The sequence below is a fragment of the Phyllobates terribilis genome, unplaced genomic scaffold (assembly GCF_046119375.1).
Source record: "Phyllobates terribilis strain yellow unplaced genomic scaffold, ASM4611937v1 Scaffold_2__4_contigs__length_985480577, whole genome shotgun sequence".
NCBI classification, from domain to species: Eukaryota; Metazoa; Chordata; class Amphibia; order Anura; family Dendrobatidae; genus Phyllobates; species Phyllobates terribilis.
The window spans coordinates 437,396,311-437,410,849 of NW_027362762.1; the positions used below are offsets into that span (position 1 = coordinate 437,396,311).

Here is a 14,539-nt window from a genome sequence, read left to right on the forward strand (position 1 = left end):
ATAGATAGTGAACTCCATGTTGCATTTGCCGAGCCCCTGATGAGCCTAAACAGTGGAAACCCCCCACAAGTGACCCCATTTTGGAAACTATACCACTAAATAAATTTATTAAGAGGTATGGTGAGTACTTTGAACTCGCAGGTGCTTCACAGAATTTTATTAAGTAGAGCCTTGAAAATAAAAAAATTTAAAAAAATTCCCTCAAAAATGTTGCTTTAGCCTCACATTTCTCCCGAGTTTGCCAATATTTTATATGTGGTTGGGACTTACTTTTCAGGCACACTGAAAAACTCAGAAGGGAAGGCGTGCCATATTCGTGTACAGATTTTGCTGGAATAATTTGCGAGTGCCATGTCACATTGGCAGAGCCCCTGAGGTGCCAGCACAGCAGAAACACCCATAAATTACCCCATTTTACAAGCTGCATCCTTCAATTAATTTATTTAGGAGTGCAGTGAGCATATGGACACAACAGGTGTGTCACAACATTTTATACTATTGGGCGGTGAAGAAAAAAATAATTACATATTTAGCAGTAAGATGTTGTTTTAGCCCAAGCTTTTATTTTTCAAAAGGTGAAATAGGAGAAAATGGACCACATAATTTCTTACTCAATTTCTCCTAAGTTCGCCAATACCCCCATACGTTGTCAGTAACTACTTTTGTGAAAGTATAAGAGACTATTTCAACTCTGTATTTTATTTTATTTAAGCTTTAACTGCAAAATACTTTTCTTTTGCAAAATGTCATTAAAGGCAATATGGAAATCAACACAATAAGCTGCACTATATGTATAGATTCAAAGGTGACCATACAGGTAGCCTTTTTGTGGCACACAGTTTTGCCCAAATTGGGCAAAACCTATCATTAGATTCATGCTGCCTGAATCATGAGCACCTTGAATCAGTGCATGACTGGGCGACTGCAGCCAAGTATGTTTTTCTCTGAAACACTACAGAATTTCAGAGAATATAATTTGAAAAGCCGAGAACAGGGAGAGACCTGACTAGTCTGATGATGCCCTGGATAGGCCTCTCCCTGTTCCTTTAAAGTTGATTGACAGGTCTCTCTCATATATGTAAATATAAAGAGACCTGCCAATAGACTAGAGCGATGAGGGAAGAAGCTAAATGGGGACTGCACCATAGTAGTCAGTTCTTTACCTAAAGTCTCTGGCTTTTCAAACTCAACCAGGCTACTCTGGAACATGCTATCTCACCACATTAAATTGTTTTCTACGATTGAAGTCTTCAATCGGACAACCATCCAATGTGTATAAGGGCCTCCCAACTTTCCCCCAACTGATGATGTGGGGGGAGAGGATAATTGGACAGTATAAATTCAAACACCCTGTCCTTTTGTTTTAATGGGAGATAAGTGTGACGCTAGTCAATACTCACAGACAAGCCATGCCACTGGGTAGCCAAGAGGTCCGAGGTCAAAAGCCAAGAGGGTACATCATACGTCATAGACAGAGAAATGAGACGAAGGCATAGTCAGGAAAGAGTTCAAGGTCAATATTCCTAGAAGGTAGCGGATTGTGACAAAAGGGCTAGGCAAACGGAAAGTCAAGACAAATCCAAGGTCGAGCAGCAAAAGTCAGAATTCCAGACTAGAAGCACAGAGCACACACCTCTTGAGCAAAGCTACAATTGGCAATGACTAACATTGCCAGCCAGTTAAATAGCCTAGCAATTATCAGGAAAGGAAAACGCCTGGAGGAAACCGAAACACTACACTGACAGCGCCACACACCCCTGCTATCCATTGGGCGGCTGAGTTGACACTCACAATCTTCCTAGGACAACGCAAGTGGCGGGATAGTGACAATAAGCTCTTCATTGCAAACATGTAAAGCTTGCATATACCAAGTGTTGATGTGTGGGGGGAGGGGGAGTTGAAAAAAATAGTTGTCAGTCAAACAGTTATCTATGGTGTATGGTATCTCCAACATTGTTCTGTGTTGTGTGTGTGTTTTCTTTATACTCTATTAACTAGAGATGAGCGTTGTTCTACTCGAACTGTTCGCCAATCTCAAATTCGAGCTGTTTTGGGCGGTGTTCGAGCCGGTCGGCGAACACGAACAATTTGAGAAAAATTCGGCTGTTCGAGGTTATGTTCGATAACTGTTCGTGCACCAAAATCATAACTGGATTTTTTCTCAGTAATGATGAAAATTAATGTTAATACGCAGTTTGAGTGTACAGCGGGGCGGGGGGAGGGGCAGGGGATGGATCTCTGCAGGAACAATGAAGATCTCCATTTTTTTTTCTCTTTCCCGCATTTGCAGTGGGGAGGTGCAATCTGTCAGCCTATCAGCAGCGCACACACGGAGCGAAGTGCTTTTTTTCACACAAGCAAGGGCATGTGTGATTGGCAGTGTATGTCACATGTCCTTGCCCTATAAGACCAAGCCATTTTCCCCGTCGCCACCATTTTCTCACTGCTGCAGCTGCGTGTTAGACGGCACCGCTGTTGCTGTGTGCGCTATACCTTGTTAATTTCAAGCCAATTTTCGCACAAATATACAGATAGCTTGGGAGTAGGGAATAGTTGTGATTGCAGTCCTTTTAAGGACTAGGTTACAGCATTTCCTACGACTTTTATCAGGCAGGTCTGTGCTCTTAAATAGATAGATTGTGGGAGTAAAGACTAATTGTAATTGGAGTCCTTTTCAGGACTAGGTTACATCAGTTCCTATCAGTTTTTGCCAGGCAGGTCTGTGCCAGTGCTGTGCAAGTTTTTTTCACAGCATTTGGCTGAATCTAGCAAAGCTAATCCTTTTTGGCCTATTGCAGAGTGTGTTAGTCAGTGGAGTAGCCTATCTGTGTTGCAAGATATACCACCTGTGTATAGAATACCAATTTTTTTACTGCACCTAGTGAAGTAAAATCTTTTGGGCATAGCATCATTCTATTAGTCCATCTATACTGACCTCCATCAGGTTGCAAACTGAATATAATTTTTTTCTGCATCTAGCTCTGAAAAAATATTTGGGCTTCTAGCAGTGTGTGGGACTTGGTCTATTAGTCCATCTATACTGACCTCCATCAGGTTGCAAATTAAAAATAATTTTTTTCTTCATTTAGCTCTGAAAAAATATTTGGGCTTCTAGCAGTGTGTGGGACTTGTTCTATTAGTCCTTCTATACTGACCTCCAGCAGGTTGCAAATTGAATATAATTTTTTTCTGCATCTAGCTCTGAAAAAATATTTGGGCTTCTAGCGGTGTGTGGGACTTGGTCTATTAGTCCATCTATACTGACCTCCATCAGGTTGCAAATTAAAAATAATTTTTTTCTGCATCTAGCTCTGAAAAAATATTTGGGCTTCTAGCAGTGTGTGGGACTTGGTCTATTAGTCCATCTATACTGACCTCCATCAGGTTGCAAATTAAAAATAATTTTTTTCTTCATTTATCTCTGAAAAAATATTTGGGCTTCTAGCAGCATGTGGGACTTGTTCTATTAGTCCATCTATACTGACCTCCATCAGGTTGCAAATTAAAAATAATTTTTTTCTGCATCTAGCTCTGAAAAAATATTTGGGCTTCTAGCAGTGTGTGGGACTTGGTCTATTAGTCCATCTATACTGACCTCCATCAGGTTGCAAATTAAAAATAATTTTTTTCTGCATCTAGCTCTGAAAAAATATTTGGGCTTCTAGTAGTGTGTGGGACTTGGTCTATTAGTCCATCTATACTGACCTCCATCAGGTTGCAAATTAAAAATAATTTTTTTCTTCATTTAGCTCTGAAAAAATATTTGGGCTTCTAGCAGTGTGTGGGACTTGGTCTATTAGTCCATCTATACTGACCTCCATCAGGTTGCAAATTAAAAATAATTTTTTTCTGCATCTAGCTCTGAAAAAATATTTGGGCTTCTAGCAGTGTGTGGGACTTGGTCTATTAGTCCATCTATACTGACCTCCATCAGGTTGCAAATTAAAAATAATTTTTTTCTGCATCTAGCTCTGAAAAAATATTTGGGCTTCTAGCAGTGTGTGGGACTTGGTCTATTAGTCCATCTATACTGACCTCCATCAGGTTGCAAATTGAATAAAAAAAATTTCTGCATCTAGCTCTGAAAAAATATTTGGGCTTCTAGCGGTGTGTGGGACTTGGTCTATTAGTCCATCTATACTGACCTCCATCAGGTTGCAAATTAAAAATAATTTTTTTCTGCATCTAGCTCTGAAAAAATATTTGGGCTTCTAGCAGTGTGTGGGACTTGGTCTATTAGTCCATCTATACTGACCTCCATCAGGTTGCAAATTAAAAATAATTTTTTTCTTCATTTAGCTCTGAAAAAATATTTGGGCTTCTAGCAGTGTGTGGGACTTGTTCTATTAGTCCTTCTATACTGACGTCCAGCAGGTTGCAAATTGAATATAATTTTTTTCTGCATCTAGCTCTGAAAAAATATTTGGGCTTCTAGCGGTGTGTGGGACTTGGTCTATTAGTCCATCTATACTGACCTCCATCAGGTTGCAAATTAAAAATAATTTTTTTCTGCATCTAGCTCTGAAAAAATATTTGGGCTTCTAGCAGTGTGTGGGACTTGGTCTATTAGTCCATCTATACTGACCTCCATCAGGTTGCAAATTAAAAATAATTTTTTTCTTCATTTAGCTCTGAAAAAATATTTGGGCTTCTAGCAGTGTGTGGGACTTGTTCTATTAGTCCTTCTATACTGACGTCCAGCAGGTTGCAAATTGAATATAATTTTTTTCTGCATCTAGCTCTGAAAAAATATTTGGGCTTCTAGCGGTGTGTGGGACTTGGTCTATTAGTCCATCTATACTGACCTCCATCAGGTTGCAAATTAAAAATAATTTTTTTCTGCATCTAGCTCTGAAAAAATATTTGGGCTTCTAGCAGTGTGTGGGACTTGGTCTATTAGTCCATCTATACTGACCTCCATCAGGTTGCAAATTAAAAATATTTTTTTTCTGCATCTAGCTCTGAAAAAATATTTGGGCTTCTAGCAGTGTGTGGGACTTGGTCTATTAGTCCATCTATACTGACCTCCATCAGGTTGCAAATTAAAAATAATTTTTTTCTTCATTTAGCTCTGAAAAAATATTTGGGCTTCTAGCAGTGTGTGGGACTTGTTCTATTAGTCCTTCTATACTGACCTCCAGCAGGTTGCAAATTGAATATAATTTTTTTCTGCATCTAGCTCTGAAAAAATATTTGGGCTTCTAGCAGTGTGTGGGACTTGGTCTATTAGTCCATCTATACTGACCTCCATCAGGTTGCAAATTAAAAATAATTTTTTTCTGCATCTAGCTCTGAAAAAATATTTGGGCTTCTAGCGGTGTGTGGGACTTGGTCTATTAGTCCATCTATACTGACCTCCATCAGGTTGCAAATTAAAAATAATTTTTTTCTGCATCTAGCTCTGAAAAAATATTTGGGCTTCTAGCAGTGTGTGGGACTTGGTCTATTAGTCCATCTATACTGACCTCCATCAGGTTGCAAATTGAATAAAAAAATTTTCTGCATCTAGCTCTGAAAAAATATTTGGGCTTCTAGCGGTGTGTGGGACTTGGTCTATTAGTCCATCTATACTGACCTCCATCAGGTTGCAAATTAAACATAATTTTTTTCTGCATCTAGCTCTGAAAAAATATTTGGGCTTCTAGCAGTGTGTGGGACTTGGTCTATTAGTCCATCTATACTGACCTCCATCAGGTTGCAAATTAAAAATAATTTTTTTCTGCATCTAGCTCTGAAAAAATATTTGGGCTTCTAGCAGTGTGTGGGACTTGGTCTATTAGTCCATCTATACTGACCTCCATCAGGTTGCAAATTAAAAATAATTTTTTTCTTCATTTAGCTCTGAAAAAATATTTGGGCTTCTAGCAGTGTGTGGGACTTGTTCTATTAGTCCTTCTATACTGACCTCCAGCAGGTTGCAAATTGAATATAATTTTTTTCTGCATCTAGCTCTGAAAAAATATTTGGGCTTCTAGCGGTGTGTGGGACTTGGTCTATTAGTCCATCTATACTGACCTCCATCAGGTTGCAAATTAAAAATAATTTTTTTCTGCATCTAGCTCTGAAAAAATATTTGGGCTTCTAGCGGTGTGTGGGACTTGGTCTATTAGTCCATCTATACTGACCTCCATCAGGTTGCAAATTAAAAATAATTTTTTTCTGCATCTAGCTCTGAAAAAATATTTGGGCTTCTAGCAGTGTGTGGGACTAGGTCTATTAGTCCATCTATACTGACCTCCATCAGGTTGCAAATTGAATAAAAAAATTTTCTGCATCTAGCTCTGAAAAAATATTTGGGCTTCTAGCGGTGTGTGGGACTTGGTCTATTAGTCCATCTATACTGACCTCCATCAGGTTGCAAATTAAAAATAATTTTTTTCTGCATCTAACCCAGCCAATAGTTTTGGCCTAATACCACAGTTTGGCCACTCAGCTCTGCTCGGTTACCATCCATTGTTTTTTTGTGCAAACAACTCCAGAGTTGTGAATTAGTTAACCACCAAAATGAGTGGAAAAAGGCCTGCTGCTGGTGGAAAGGGGAATAGGCGTGTTGGGAAGGGGAAAAAAGGTTGTGTCCGTGGGGTAGGTGCAGAAGAAAGACCATCTTCCAGCCAAACTAAAATGTCTACTTCTTTTAGCGGACAATGTGATAAGATCCCTTTCTTACGGCCACGCCAATCGCTACAAATTCCAGATGAGGCACAAAAACAGCAGGTGCTTCAACGGATATCAAGTGCTCCTTTAAGTGGGCTCTCCTCCACATCAACTTCAACATCACAAATACTCCAGTCCTCAAAGGTGTCACCCAAATCGCACTTGCTTCCTCACAGCTCCCAAATCTCCAGCTGCCCGTCTGAGTATGAGGTAGAACAGATGGTTGAGTCTGCAGAGCTGTTTACTCATACTATAGCCTGGGAATCAGAGGTCGACTCCAGCGCTTCTGTGAATCCAGACGAGGAAATGATCTGCACTGATGCCCAGAATCTTTATGAGTCGGATCCAGGACCAGACGCAGAAGGTTCTGACCATAATGTAGACCCTCATTCCCAAACTGTAACTCCTGTTGGTGAAGACGATGATAAGACTCAAATACCTGATTGGAGCGACAACTTTAGTTTTTTGTCAGGGCAGGAACAGGTTGGCTCTGAGGACGACGGGTGTGATAACGCACAGGGTGATGATGATGAGGTCGGAGATCCCACTTACTGTCAACCCACAGTCAGCCAAGAGATGAGGTCAGCAGAGGAGGTGGAGGAAGATGCTAGTGACGACGAGGTCAGGTTGCGCCTTCCTGGACAGAGACGTAGTACTGGAAGCACGTCAACAACTGCATCCTCAAACACAACTCTGCCTCTCACCACAAGTCGTGGTGGCTCTTCAGGTCGCATGGGTGCTAAGCCTTGCATAGCCTGGGCATTTTTTCAGATCGATAAAGATGACCCAACTCGTGTTATCTGTAACATTTGTCAGCAAAAGCTAAGTAGAGGCCAAAAAATACATAGTTTGAGTACTTCATGCATGAACCGGCACATGGACATGAAGCATAAGTTGCAGTGGGAAGCTCAGTGTGCTACAATGCGGTCTAGCCGGCCGGGCCAACCACCGTCTGCCATATCTTGTGCATCCGCGGCCTCTTCATCCTCTGTGACTGGGGGGACAGCAGTCACACCTGTTTTGGGGCGCAGACCTGCCACCTCTTTACCCGCAACAGCCAGCGTGATTGGCAGGTCATCATTTTCTTTGGAGGTGGTAACACCAGCTGGTCTTGAGCGCTGTCCGACATCGATAGCACCACCTTTGGATCAAGGCAACCTAACATGTCCGCCTGCATCTTCCTCACAGACCGGCAGTTTGCCGGGGACACCCTTATCAACCCCGTCTAAGCACAATAGCCAGCCCTCGGTCCCTCAGATGTGGACAAGTAAAAGACCATTTCCTCCTAGCCATGAGAAAGCTAAGAGGTTGAATTTCACCATCTGCAAGCTCTTGGCTACAGAAATGCTGCCTTTCCGCCTGGTGGACACAGAGGATTTTCGAGACCTTATGTCCGTCGCAGTGCCCCAGTACCAGATGCCCAGTCGGCACTACTTCTCAAAGAAAGGTGTGCCTGCGCTCCACCAGCATGTCGCACACAACATCACCGCTTCTTTGAGAAACTCTGTGTGTGACAGGGTGCATTTCACCACAGACACTTGGACGAGTAGGCATGGACAGGGGCGTTACATGTCGCTGACTGGGCACTGGGTAACTATGGTGACAGCAGGACAAGGGGCTGCTGTCCAAGTCTTGCCGTCCCCACGAGTTGTGCGTCAATCCTCTTTATGTCATTTTTCCTCCACTGCTTCTGCCTCCTCAACCTCCTCTCGGTCTTCCACCTGCACCCAAAGCCTGTCTGGTCATGCCACAAGCTTTCTAACTGCGCAGAAGGGATCCTGCACACCTCCTTACTATGCTGGCAGTAGGGCTCAACGTCATCAGGCGGTTTTTACATTGAAATGTCTGGGAAATGTGAGTCACACAGCTGAGGAGTTGTGGTCAGCTCTGGAGAACCAATTTCATGAATGGTTGTCTCCACTGGACCTGAAACCAGGGAAGGCCGTGTGCGACAATGCTGCAAACCTGGGTGCGGCCCTTCGCCGGGGCAATGTCACACACGTGCCTTGTATGGCTCACGTGTTGAACCTGGTTGTCCAGCAATTTTTAGCCCACTATCCCAGACTAGATGGCCTTCTGCAGAGGGCACGGTCGCTGTGTGCTCACTTCCGCCGTTCGCATCCCGCAGCTCAGCGACTTACATCTCTACAGAAGTCGTTGGGCCTGCCACTTCACCGGCTAAAATGCGATGTGCCTACCCGGTGGAATTCAACTCTGCACATGTTGCAGCGACTGTGGCAGCACCGACAAGCCCTGGTGCAATACGTTCTGACGTATAGCCTGGGCCAACGAGATTCAGAGGTGGGGCAAATCACGCTGGAGGAGTGGTCTCAGATCAGGGACCTATGCACCCTTCTGCACAGTTTTGAAATGGCGACGAAGATGTTTAGTGCTGACGATGCCATTATCAGCATGACTATTCCGGTGATTTACATGCTGGAGCACATGTTAAACAGAATTCGGAGTCAGGTGGTGGCACAAGAGGAGGTGGAGGAAGTAGAGGAGGAGGAGTTGTATGCGGAAGGGCTAACATCTGCAAGGTCCAGACGGTCGGCAGCACCAGGGCGGCAGGCATGTGAGGGTGGGGGAGATGATTTTACCAGGGCGCATGGTAGCAGCCAAACTAGTGAGGAAGGTGCAGGAGCCCAGGAAGAAGTGGAGGACGAACTGATGGAAGACTCATCAGATGAGGGAGACCTTGATCACATTTCTGTTGTGCGAGGTTGGGGGGAGAGGACAGAGGAAGGAAGCATGATTGTTACCTCGCCACCAACACAACAGGGACTTGGTGCTCCTGGATGCGCAACACACATGAGTGCCTTCTTGCTGCACTACCTGCAACATGACCCTCGAATTGTGAGAATTAGAAATAATCCTGACTACTGGGTTGCCACACTGTTAGATCCCCGGTACAAAAGTAAATTTGCAGAAATTATTCCTGCCATAGAAAGGGATGCACGCATGCAGGAGTATCAGCAGAGACTGTTGCAGAATCTTACATGTGCTTTTCCACAAAATACCAGTGGTGCACGTAGTGAATCTCACAGTTCCAACTTGCCAACCGTGGGACCGTCAAGTGTTCAGCACTCAAACCGTAACAGAACCACAGTATCTGCTGGTAACATCAATTTTGCGGAATCATTTCACCACTTTTTTAGCCCATCCTTTGCAAGGCCACAGGAGACAAGAAGTCTGACACATAGTCAACGCCTAGAGACGATGGTACAGGAGTATCTCCAAGTAAACATTGAAGCCACGACTGTGTCACTGGACCCTTGCTCTTTTTGGGCTTCCAATCTGGATAAATGGCCGGAGCTAGCCACTTACGCCTTGGAGATCTTGTCATGCCCCGCAGCCAGCGTTCTGTCTGAACGTGTGTTCAGCGCTGCTGGTGGTGTGCTGACAGATAAGCGCACGCGGCTCTCCACTGATAATGTAGACAGACTCACGTTCATAAAGATGAACAAATCATGGATCCGAAACGACTTTTCTACCCCTGTGTCATCCTGGGGAGAGTAAAAGCTTGATGATTGGTTAAAATCACCCTACCAACCGTTTTAAGCTTTCAAATTACTAATCATGTTTATCTGTATCTTGACTGGAAAATAATTTGGGCTTTGTAGCAGTGTGCAGCACTGATCCTATTAGGCCATCTATAATAAGCTTCACCAGATTTAAAATTAAAAATAATTTTTAGCTGCATCTAGCCCGGAAAATGATTTTGGGGCTCCGAGATGCGCAAGACACATAAGTGCCTTCTTGCTGCACTACCTGCAGCATGACCCTCATATTGTCAGAATTCGAAGTAATCATGACTACTGGGTTGCCACACTCTTAGATCCCCCAAACTTTTCGATCAACCTTTTCATTTTAATAAAGACCAAAAAAATGGTCATTTTTGAAATTATAAGCATTAGCAGGTTGTTAGAAACTGAAATCAAACAGTTTTCAACTCAAAACTTTATTCTAGGTGATGTTACATTTTCACATAGGACCCCTTGTTCGAAAGGAGCTTCTGAACTCTCTCGTCCATTGAATTTGTCAGGTTTTGGATGGTTTCTGCTTCAATTGTTTTGCATGAGGACAGAATACCCTCCCAGAGCTGTTGCTTAGATGTGAACTGCCTCCCGCCATCATAGACACTCCTTTTAATGATGCTCCAAAGGTTCTGAATGGGGTAGAGGTCAGGGGAGCATGGGGGTCACACCATAAGTTTGTCCCCTTTTATGCCCATATCAGCCAGAGATGCAGATGTTTTATGTGCAGCATGAGATGGTGCATTATCATGCAGAAAAATGATCTTGCTGTGAAATACACGGTTCTTCTTCTTGAACCATGGCAGGAAGTGCTGTTTGAGAAAATCCACATACATTATGGAGTTCATCTTTAGCGCCTTCAGGGATCCTAAAGGGGCCGACAATCTCTCTCCCCATGATTCCAGCCCAAAACATTACTCCACCTCCTCCTTGTTGGCGCTGTAGCCGTGTTTGCGTGGGGTGTTCATCAACCAGCCATCCTCCACTCCATTCATCTGGACCATCGAGCGCTGCACGGCACTCATCCGTGAACAAAACAGTTTTGAAATCAGTCTTCATGTAATGTTTGGCCCACTGGAGCCGTTTCTGCTTGTGTGAAGTGGATAGAGGAGGTCGACAGGATGGCGTATGCACAGCTGCAAACCTCTGAAGGACCCTGCATCTTGTTGTTCGGGGGACGTTGGAGGCACAAGCAGCTTCAAAAACTTGTCTGCTGCTATGACAAGGCTTTTTTGCCGCTGCTCTTTCAACCTGACGTAATTGCCTGTAGGAAAGAGTCCTCAATTTGCCCTTATCAGCACGCACACGTGTGTACTGTGAATCAGCTACATACTTCTTGATTGCCAAGACACTTCATCCTGATCATCGCACAATGTTGATTGTAGTCATGCCTTGACCTAAACACTCCACAATTTGTTGCTTCTCAGCAGCTGACACATCCTTTTTCTTTCCCATTTTGGCAGAAAATGTAGGCTGCTTAATAATGTGAGAGAGCCTTCTTAAGTAGTCTTGCCTTTCATTGGACACACCTGCCAAACTAATTAGCACAGGTGTCTGCAATTGCTTACAGTGATATAAAGAGCCCTGACACACATCACCATCAATGAGTTTAACTGACAAACAAACAAATTCTTCCCTTATCACTCCTAAACACTTTTTGCATAATAATTTGGAACGCGGTGTACATGTGCTTTTCCACAAAACACCAGTGGTTCACGTAGTGAATCTTACAGTTCTAACTTGCCAACCGTGGTCTGTATGGAATTGTTCAATAAAGGGCCCAAAATTAAGATAACATAGATGGGAGAGGTCTCTATGAATAGGAATTCCTAAGTATTTGATACCCTGTGAGGGCCAGGCAAAGGGAAAGTTGGACTGGATGGAATCCTATATGGATTTAGGGAGGGAGACATCGAGGGCCTCAGACTTCGCTGCATTGATTTTAAAATTTTACCATGTAACAAAGTGATCTATTTCAGCCATAACAGCAGGGATGGATATATGTGACTGAGTGATATATACTAGGACATCATCAGCAAATAGAGAGCACTTGTACTCGGTGCCTCCCACCTCAATCCACCTAATATTGGGGTTATGGCGAATTGATGAGAGCAGGTGCTCCGTCACTAGGATGTATAAGAGAGGGGACAGAGGACATCCCTGCCTTGTCCCATTGGTGATTGTGAAAGGTGATGAAAATGTTCTGATGCACCCCCTGGGCCTTGGGACACCCGGAGCCGGACCCTTTTTGGTGGATGCTGGTGGTTGTAGTCTTCGTGGCGGCGATCCGGTTCCGTGGCTCAGGGCGGTCAAACCAGTGGCGGAACTATTTATGTGGTTTTGATGTTTAAATGTCCGACTACGCCACCCGTGGATTGCTGTCAGAGTGAACCGCCGCTACAGGGCAGACCGCTAAGGCTGGTGTTGTGGGTGCAGCAGAGCGTAGCATAACTCCCCACGGGAGGAGTATAGCCTCAGGGCAGTGTATGCGGAGGATGGGGGTGATGGTGCAGGGCAGCAGCAGTAACGACACGGAGTCAGTGATGCAGTTCAGGGCCTTTACTCACAGTTCTTATTATCCAGACCACGTCTGCAGGTAACGGCTGCCCACGTCGTACTGTGCTCACCAGGTGAGGGGCTCAGACAACTCCCAGATAACTTTGGAGCGCTTCACAGGACCCCCTTTGTGTGTCCTTTGTCTGGCCTTTCTTACCAACACTTCTGTCCGGCTGCCTCGGGCCTCCTCTTGGTAAACTTGGCGCGTTTCCCTGACCCTATGTGGTGCCTTCCTAGCGGGTGGAGCAAGGGGCTGCGCCACATAAAATGTCAGAGCCTCCGGTTTCTAGCTGAGGGTCGTTTCCTGCCTCCACTAGTTCGGGGACCGGTCTCCCCCTTTGGCCTGACCCCTCCACGCAGGTGGATTCGGGCGTGCGGTGGCGACTCGCCCGTCCGCACCCCTGGGATCCCTTCATTCCTCGTTCCTGGAGCCTTCTCCACTCCTCTTCCTTCCTTCTCCCTCTTGCAGGCCTGGGCCTCTGTTACTAGGCCCGCCTCCGGAGCAGAGCTCATGCAGAGCCCCTGCTCCCTGCCACTTCTGCTCAGACTTCTCTGCACTGAACTAAGATGGTGCCCACCTTTTATACTCCCTTCTCAATGCACCCAGGAACTGCTTCCTCCCTGCTCCTGCACTGCAGGGTTCCCCTTCCTCAGTGTTCCCTCCCCCCACTCCAGCCAGGGACAGGGACTGTCGTGCCCATCTCAGGGGCATATTGGTCGCCCTGCCCCACGGCAATGTGGTGTAATGCATGCAGGTGTCGGGTCCTGATCCACACTCCATCCTTATCTGAGAGTGAGATATCACACCTCTGGGTGAGGTGCAATACGTCTGTAGCAACCGAGCCCTCGGTGCTACAGTTCCATTTATCTTCAGCCTAGGTGACGTATTGTGATACAGGGCCGTGATTTTGGCTATAAAAGGGTCCCCTAGACCCCTACCCCAAGCTTTTTAAGAGAATCATATATGGCGTGCCAGGAGACTCTATGGAATGCTTTCTCAGCATCCAACGAGAGTATCTACTTACAAATTTTTAACTGCATCTAGCCCAGGAAATACTTTGTGCCTAGTAGCAGTGTCTGCTAGTCAGCGGATTATCCCGGCTGTTAAGCATGCTACACCACCTGTAGTTTGGACACTTAATTTTTTCAAAGGAAATGCTTCGGGACCACGGGATACTTAGTGAAGAGCATCAGGAGGCACCCCAAGGCATAGGGGCTGGGACTGGCACTAGGATGCCTTGCGGTGGACAGCCGAGCTCGATCCTTATAAAAGCTTTTTAACTGCAGCAGCTTTAGTGGACGCTACTGGAGCTGGAATTACGCGGCTGCTGGCATGAGACTTGCCCTCCAATAGATCCTTGTAAATGGATTTAAAGTGTATTCATTCAAATTAGAGGGACAATTTAAATTAAAAAGCTTAGAGCTGCCTCCACCACAGGGGGGCTCTCTCGACCCACCAGCGGACAGGCACCAGTATTGGGAGAGGGGGGCTGGCCGTCAGGGTTCACCGCGGCTCTGGCACAAACCCGGCGACACGGAGGTGGCACGGGCAGGAGCGGACTGGCCGTCTCGGCTTCTCACTTTTTGGATTTTAGAAGGGCATGACATGCCTATATCTGTGTCTCCCCCTCCTTTTACTCCTCCACCTCTTTTCTTTTCGCATGACTATATGTACTTGTCACTTTTCCATGTGTTAGTTGTGTCTTCTGAGCAGTTTGTCAGCTTTTGGACACCTTTGAAGGTGTTTTCTATGTGTTTCTATGTGTTTTTGTTTGCCTGCCATTGGTTTTAAC

General features: G+C 45.0%; 1 protein-coding gene across 1 annotated transcript in view; it reads left to right on the plus strand.

Annotated features, from left to right (window-relative positions):
- LOC141252768 (uroplakin-3b-like) overlaps nucleotides 1–14,539 on the plus strand; it is a 43,007-nt gene that overhangs the window by 11,087 nt on the left and 17,381 nt on the right. The gene's annotated exons all lie outside the window — the stretch shown is intronic.